Consider the following 8248-nt stretch of genomic DNA (forward strand, 5'->3'; position numbering starts at 1 on the left):
ACACAATAAGCCTTAGTCTGATTGACAGGCCACATAAAGGCCCAGGTAAGCAGTTGGGAGAGGTCATACTCAGGCTGGTCCTCAGGGCCAGCCATCTTACCCATCTGTTCTTTGCATGTGTTATTAAGCACCTGCCAGAATCAAGGCACTGTATTGGCTCCAATAGGACACTGAGTGAGGAAGAAAAGGCAACCACCCCAGTGAACAGTTGGGTGACATCTGGTATTTGAACCACAAACCAGTGGAACTGAAAGTAAAAGTGGGAGGAGGAGGAGGCAGAGATTACTATGCATTTTCTAGAGGGGAAGGAAGGCTTTTTGGAGAAACTTGTTGGAGAGAGAGAAGGGAGGAAGAGAAATAGAAAAGGAGTCCCAGGATGGACATCCAGGGATTTGGGGGCCCAGAGCTCTACCAGAGCTCTGCAGAACCCCAGCTCTGGGGCTGGAAGGATGGGTGAGGGCAAAGGGAGCTCGGTCCAAAGCATTTCATGCTTTTTCCTGTTAATCCTTCACAGCCACACTGAAGGTACAAATCCCATTTTATGATGAGAAAACTGACTTAGGTTAAATAACTTTTGAGCCTGGGGTTTTCCCAGAAATGGAAGAGCCAGGATTTAAAAGCACAGCTGTCTGATATCAAAGCGCACACTCTTTCTTGTATTCCACATTGCATACAGAAGCCCCCACAGATTCAAGCTTTTATAGAAAGGGATAGAGGTGAGAGCTCATTTGTTGACTCCAACAGGTTTTCAGTAAGCACACAAGGCTTGCCATGTCTTCTGCCTTTTTTCACTATCCTGTTCCTCTGTTAACAGTTACCCACCTCTTTAGTCATTAGATGTAAGTTAAATGAATTCATTGATCTAACCATTCAGTCACTGAACAAATATTTATCAACAGCCTCCTTTATGTCAGGCATTGTTCTGGGAGCTGGGGACACAGTGAAGATCACACCCAACTGAGGGCGCCTGGGTGGCTCAGCTGGTTAAGCGTCCGACTTCAGCTCAGGTCATGATCTCGAGAAGTTCGTGGGTTTGGGCCCTGTGTGGGGGTCTGTGCGGACAGCTCAGTGCCTGGAGCCTGTTTTGGATTCTGTGTCTCCCTCTCTGTCCACCCCTCCTGCTCTCTATCTCTCTCAAAAGTAAATAAGCATTAAGAATTATTTTTTTTTAAAAAATCACACCCAACAAAGATCTCTGCCCTTATGGAGCTTATGTTCTAGTCAGTAAATGAATGGATGGATGAAAGAAAACAACATGGGGAAGTTGTAATCTCAATTCTAATGCTAACTGGTGGCTCTCCAGGAGACCAGCCTCACTGAGCCATCTGTGAGTGTTGTCTGGACTTAGACTCCAGCTTCTCTGCCAGCCCTTCTGTAGGGATTCACAGAGGTTTCCCCTCACCCTATGGCACAGCTGATGTCCCCATGGTAGCTGGTTGCTTTGCTATTAGTGTGCACCAGGCAGTCTGTGTTATATGGCAATCATGACAGGTCCGATTCTTCCATTGACCTATGATTTCTCCAGGACATTCATCTAGCTACCAACGGCACCTTCAACTGGCTGCTCCTAAGGACTCTGAAGCACCTACACATGCCTCACTTCCCTATCACTCCATAATGTAATTGTCTGTTGACTTCTCTCTTCTCCACAAAACTGAAACTTCTTGAGGACGGGGACTATATCCTGCTCATTTTTGTGTCTCTAACAATGAGTATGGTACCTGGTACATAATATGGCCTGATCAATATTTATAAAATGAATGAACCAAATAGTCATTTAGAATATCTTCAAAATCATTGGTATCTAGTATATCACGACTGTCATCTACATTGCACCCAAAGTGCATCTTTCTTTTCTCTCTCTCTCTTTTTAATTTGTTTAATGTTTATTCATTTTTGAGAGACAGAGAGAGACAGAGCATGAGCAGGGGAAGGACGGAGAGAGAGGGAGACGCAGAATCTGAGGCAGGCTGCAGGCTCTGAGCCATCAGCACAGAGCCTGACGCGGGGCTCGAACTCACAGACCGCGAGATCATGACCTGAGCTGAAGTCGGTCGCTCAACCAACTGAGCCACCCAGGCGCCCCTCTTTTCTCTTTTTTTAAGTTTTATTTATTTCAGTAATCTCTACACCCAACGTGGGGCTTCAACTCGTGACCCTGAGATCAAGAGTTGCATGCTCTTCATGGGACGCGTGGGTGGCTCAGTTGGTTGAGCGACGACCAGCTTTGGCTCAGGTCATGATCTTGCAGTTTGTGAATTCTAGCCCCACATCGGGCTCTCTGCTGACAATACAGAGATTACTCCAGATCCTAAGTCTCTGTCCCTCTCTCTCTTACCCTCCCCCACTCACACTCTTTCAAAAATAAGTAACATTAAAAAAAAAAGTCACATGCTCTTTTGACTGAGCCAGCCAGACGCCCCTAAAGTGCATCTTTCTAATACCCATACTACCATTATTCATTTGCTTAGATGGTTCCATCCCACTATTCTCAGATAAAAGTTATTAATGTTAAGTATTAAATCGGAGATATCTTTGAAAGGAGGAATTAGACATTGTGTATACATTGTTTATAGATTTGATTCATGGTAGAAAATATTCCCAAACCATTTCTAAGCAATGATAAACGAGCATTTGATAGGGGATAAACTGATACTTGTGGTATTTTGTTTCCATATTTCTGTCAAATTATTTGTATATATTTGATGGTCCATTGAACTTGACATGCAAGTATTTTCTTGGAAGGCATTTTTATTCCAAAGATCTACACTGCTTACCAAGCCTTCACTTTAGAGCCTTCTTATTAATGTCATCTGTCTTGTTGAAAACTTTGTGGCAATCTCTATAAATTGCAAGCGAGTATTTCCAAAGTTTTGTATTGGCTCCTTAATTTTAAAATTTCTTACAGACCAACATTGATTGCAATGGAGAGTAAGCAGGTAGAAAGAACTTACATGCAGGAGATTCAGACTCAGTTAACACTGAGGTGTCTAATAGTGTGATAAGTGCTTTCATCACCTACACTCTGAATGCCAACTGAGCTGGGTTCTGTTACTATAATAGCAAGGAAAATGATATCAAGAAAGTTGACTCTTATCCCAAGTCACGCTGATAGTGAAGTATGGACACAGATTGAAAACTCTTTATTCAAATCCAGGAAATATTTGCTCTGAAAATGGATAACTTAAAAATTAGGTATTCCTGAGGCACCTAGGTGGCTCAGTCAGTCAAGTGTCTGACTCTTGATTTTGGCTCAGGTCATGATCTCATGGTTGCGGGGTTTGATGCCCACATTAGGCTCTGCCCTGACAGAGCCTATTTGGGATTCTCTCTCTCCCTCTCTCTCTGCCTCTTCCCTGCTTGTGCACATGTGCCACATGCACTCTCTCTCTCTCTCAAAAATAAAAAAGTAAACTTTAAAAAATTAAAGGCATACCCTATTTGAAAATAAAAACAGTAATAACAAATGTGTTTATCTTATTTGTATTAATTATTAATTAATTCTCCAAGATTGGCAAATATCAAAGTAATTGACAAAATATGAACAAAGGGACATTCTTGTTCACTGTTGGCAGGGGTGAAGACTGGTACAACTTTTCTAGAGACAGTATGTATCAAATTTGGCAATATATACCAAACATTTAAATGATACACTTTTACCCAGCAATTTGTTTACAATTTGTCCTAAAGAATAAAAACTACACAAGTATGTAAACATGAGGGCAAAGATGTACTTTATGATATTCATGACATTAAAACTTTGGAAATGGCCTAAATATCCTTCAACAGAAAATGGGTTACATAAATTCTAGCACATATATACTATTGAGTCATATACAACCGTCATTAAAGATTATTTAGATTGCATTTATTGCTATGGAAATTTGTCCCTGAAATATTATTGAGTGAAAAAGCAAGATATAGAATAATATGTTTAATATGGGCCCATTTCTGACACTGGATATTTTAAAATAATATATGTTTCATACAGAGATCTTTGCCAAAAATGATGTCTTTCTCTGGGCTATGGGATTTGGGTGATCTTTACTTTCTTTTGCCTTTTATGTATTTAAAACTTGTATAATGAGCATGTATCATTTTTATTACCAGAAAATAATAAAGGTATTTTTATGTTGGAAAAAAATATTCTATACATGTCGATATTTACCTCTTTGCTTAGCTGTGCCCTTGATAACAATTATCAACCACCAATAATATTTCTGTTCCATTGCTCTTATTTCTATCTTACAGCCTCAGCGACTGAAGCTCCCACATAGATCTATCTTGTATCTCCTGAATAACAAGTTTGAGAGGACTTATAAAAAAGCAATCCAATGGGTGCCTGGCTAGCTCAGTGGGTGAACTGTGCAATTCTTGATCTCAGGGTCATGAGTTCAAGCCCCATATTGGGCGTGGAGCCTAATTAAAATTAAAAAAGGTAACAAATTAAAAAAGCAAGCCAAGATCCAAAAACCAGACCAGCTAAGATACAGAAGAGTGGAGAACAGATCACAGTGCACCGTGCTTTGTAATTACAGTTGATTTTGGTAAAATATTTAAAAATTACCCTTAAGCTCTCTCCTTACAAATTAGCACTGCAAGGCATAGCCTACAGTTAAATTAAAAAAAAAAAAAAATGAAAAGATCTTTGGAGAGAGAAATTTTTAACCATAAATTATCCCTTCCTCAGACTTAGGTCCCATTATCCCTTTTTAACCTACATACGACTTTTAACCTGCTGAATTTAGTAGACTCGGGGCTGTAGTTATGAGTTGAAGATAAAACTTGCCACAGTGCAGAGAAAGTGTGACAGAATACAGTGTTTTTCTCTAGCAGGTAGAGATGGAGCCTATGTAACAATGCTAATGGGGCCCACGATACATTAATTATAACGGGAAATAGCAAAGCGTACTCCAGGGTAAAATACCAATTCTAATGAGCTCTATCCTGGAGGGACTGTTTTGTGGGCGTGAGTTACAGGGGACAGTAAATATGATAAAAACATAGGCAAATCCAGCTAAAAGATAAAGTCGTGCTGGCTTTTGAGGAGCGTGACCCTGCCACAAATTTTGTTCTCTTGATACCAAATTAACGCGTTGGTGCTATTTTTGTTTCCTGGAAGAGAAATGCCGGGTAATATTGGCTGTATCATCACTGCAGAGGTTTCAGCAAAAGAGAGGTTAAGGAATCTAGTACGCAAATCGAGTGTAAAATGAAGTCACTCTGACAGCACCTTGGGGTGAAGTATGCATAACTTCCGGTAGTCTTCTTAATCCCATTATTCACTAACGATAATTTCATGTCGTTCTGAAAGCATATTAGCTAATTACAGTGCACTTGCTGGACCATTAAACATTGGATCTTCTGATATATCTTTTTATTTTATGTTTGTAACACGGGATTTTTCTTTCAGGATTTTTTTTTTTTTAATTTTTTTTTTTCAACATTTATTTATTTTTGGGACAGAGAGAGACAGAGCATGAACGGGGGAGGGGCAGAGAGAGAGAGGGAGACACAGAATCGGAAACAGGCTCCAGGCTCTGAGCCATCAGCCCAGAGCCCGACGCGGGGCTCGAACTCACGGACCGCGAGATCGTGACCTGGCTGAAGTCGGACGCTTAACCGACTGCGCCACCCAGGCGCCCCCTTTTTTTTTTTTTAAGAAAAGAGCTGCAGTGATCTCAGCCAAGGGCAAATATAAATCTGTGACTTTTATTATTTCTATTTTATGTGCCCTGGAGGAAAATGTGAGATTCCAGTATGCTTACAAAGCCAAGTGTGCATGTTTGTATTAAGTCACTGCCAGTAGCTCTAAGGCTTGAGACAAGAGGCAGAGCAATCATTATGCATTTGTTTAGCAGTTTGAAGAGGGGGAAATAATTCATATGATTTCTAATATTCTGTCTTGGCCATTAAAATGTATTTCTCTAAAAAAAAATTATTACCGTATTTTAGAAGACATAATCTAACATGTTCTCATCTTTCTCCCTATGTCATACCCAGCATTGTTTGTCCTTGTTTCAATGGCCATTTGAGTGACCCAAGTAGCATCCCTGCATCACAGATCTCATCAATCACAGTGAAACTACACCTCTACTTTACTTCAGCCACTGTTTCCAAGGCCACACCCTCTGGACTCCATTCTTACCTGAAACTGCTACACATCAAAAATCACAATATGCTATCCTGGACTTTATAAAGACATCCTGTTATCTGATCTCCCCATTTTTTTTTTCCCCTGGCCTGTCAATGACCATCCTTTTCCTCCCCATCTACTTCATGGTTTCTTTGCAGAGGTTGGGCCATGGGTTCATCTGTATCAGTATTTGTCCTTACGGAAAACGAGAACCCTTGCTAGTTATTTCAAACAGATGGAATTTAATATTGGGAGTTGGTTATCAAAGACTTGGAAAGGCCAGAAGCGGAAAAAAAAAAAAAAAAAAGAAAAGGAAAATGTGTAGCTATCCAGAGATTAAGAACTACAGGAAGCCATTTTCACTGTTGTGCATGAAGGAGAAAAAAACAGAAGAGGTGTAACTAAGAGCCATGACCACTGTTCTGCTGAGGCCACAGAGAGCTTGCTCCTGATGCGTGCAATGCTGATGCATTTCCATGGAGGAAAGCGGGAACGTGGACCGACCACCACCTGTGCAGCTCCTATGTTACTGCCAGGGGCCCAATAAGAAGCAGAGAAAGAAAAGGCTCCTCTAGTTCTTCCGGGTTCTATAATGAGGAGTCAGCTGTCAAGGGCATCCAGGAGATGCAGTTTTCTTTAAACTACAAAGGAAAGCACAGAAGGGCAAGAACAGACAAATCCTACCCTGTGGCTATTCAGCATGTATTCTCGCCTTTCTACCTTCTGTTTCAATTTCCGGTAACAATAACAATATTATGCAAATATTCGTCAAATAATCGAAGGTGCTGTCACTCTTTCAAAAGACGTACGGGCTCTCATCAGTCATTATATCTGTCTCCAGGTGATTTTAATATATCTTCTGCCTAAGTTTTCTAAAAATAGAGGTAATCATCTCCAACAATTCTTATGCAATATAGGAGAAAAGAGAGGGAAAGTAAGTAAGTGGTGAATAGACACAAATACATACAAAACAAAGGAAGCCTGCGCGGCTGCTATTGTCTTTGTTTCTGTGATTTGTCACCAGGATGCAATTTCACTCTCCTTCCATGCTCCCTTGGCCTCAGCCAGCACTTTGGGTCTCTCGGTTTCCTTCCCTGATGGTGTGTGCCAAATCTTCACTGCTAAAGGGTGTGAGCCCTCAGTGGTCTTTATTGGTGCTGGAATTGACATTAACTTTCTTTTTTTTTTTTTTTTTAAATTTTTTTTTTTTCAACGTTTATTTATTTTTGGGACAGAGAGAGACAGAGCATGAACGGGGGAGGGGCAGAGAGAGAGGGAGACACAGAATCGGAAACAGGCTCCAGGCTCTGAACCATCAGCCCAGAGCCTGACGCGGGCCTCGACCTCACGGACCGCGAGATCGTGACCTGGCTGAAGTCGGACGCTTAACCGACTGCACCACCCAGGCGCCCCGACATTAACTTTCATCACTGGAGATGGAACTGTTAGTAAGCGGAGTTCCCCGGATTTCAGTCTTAAAGCCTTCCTGTCCTCCTTGTGCTCCCCAATCTCATTTCCCCCTTGACAGCGGCAATCATTACCCAGAACCTGTGTCATAAGCTACATCTTGCTCCTTGGTTCAGTGGCTTGAAGAGCCCAAAATGACAGCCTCCACTTCCCAGTCTGTAAAACCATGCTTGTGTCCGCATGGGATCGTTTCTCACTTGAGATCTAAGAGCTCTACACTAGCAGAGCTCACGGGGCGCCTGGTGGGCTTAGTCGGGGGAGCACGCTACTCTTGATCTCAGGGTTGTGAGTCTGAACCCCATGTTGGGCATACAGTGAGTAAATACATACATACGTAAATATGTAAATAAGCAGAGCTCCGAAATGATGAGATGGGAAGCTGAGAAAAATATGTATGAGTGGATGTGTTTACTTTTCTCAGCATCCTTGTCATTGAATAATGGGAAACATTTTAAATCAACAGCTCTCTTAAAATTTATCATACCAAATCAAACGTAATACTTTAAATATTGTATGTAAAAAGAGTATTAGTTTATTCTGTTACTTAACTGGGGTATGTTTCTGTGAATCTAGTCTGAGTTTGTGTTAAGTGTCGGTATGTGTGTCTGTCAAAGCCATCATTTCATATGAGCTCCTACTAGCCTG

This window comes from Leopardus geoffroyi, chromosome B4 (genome assembly GCF_018350155.1).
Source record: "Leopardus geoffroyi isolate Oge1 chromosome B4, O.geoffroyi_Oge1_pat1.0, whole genome shotgun sequence".
NCBI lineage: Eukaryota > Metazoa > Chordata > Mammalia > Carnivora > Felidae > Leopardus > Leopardus geoffroyi.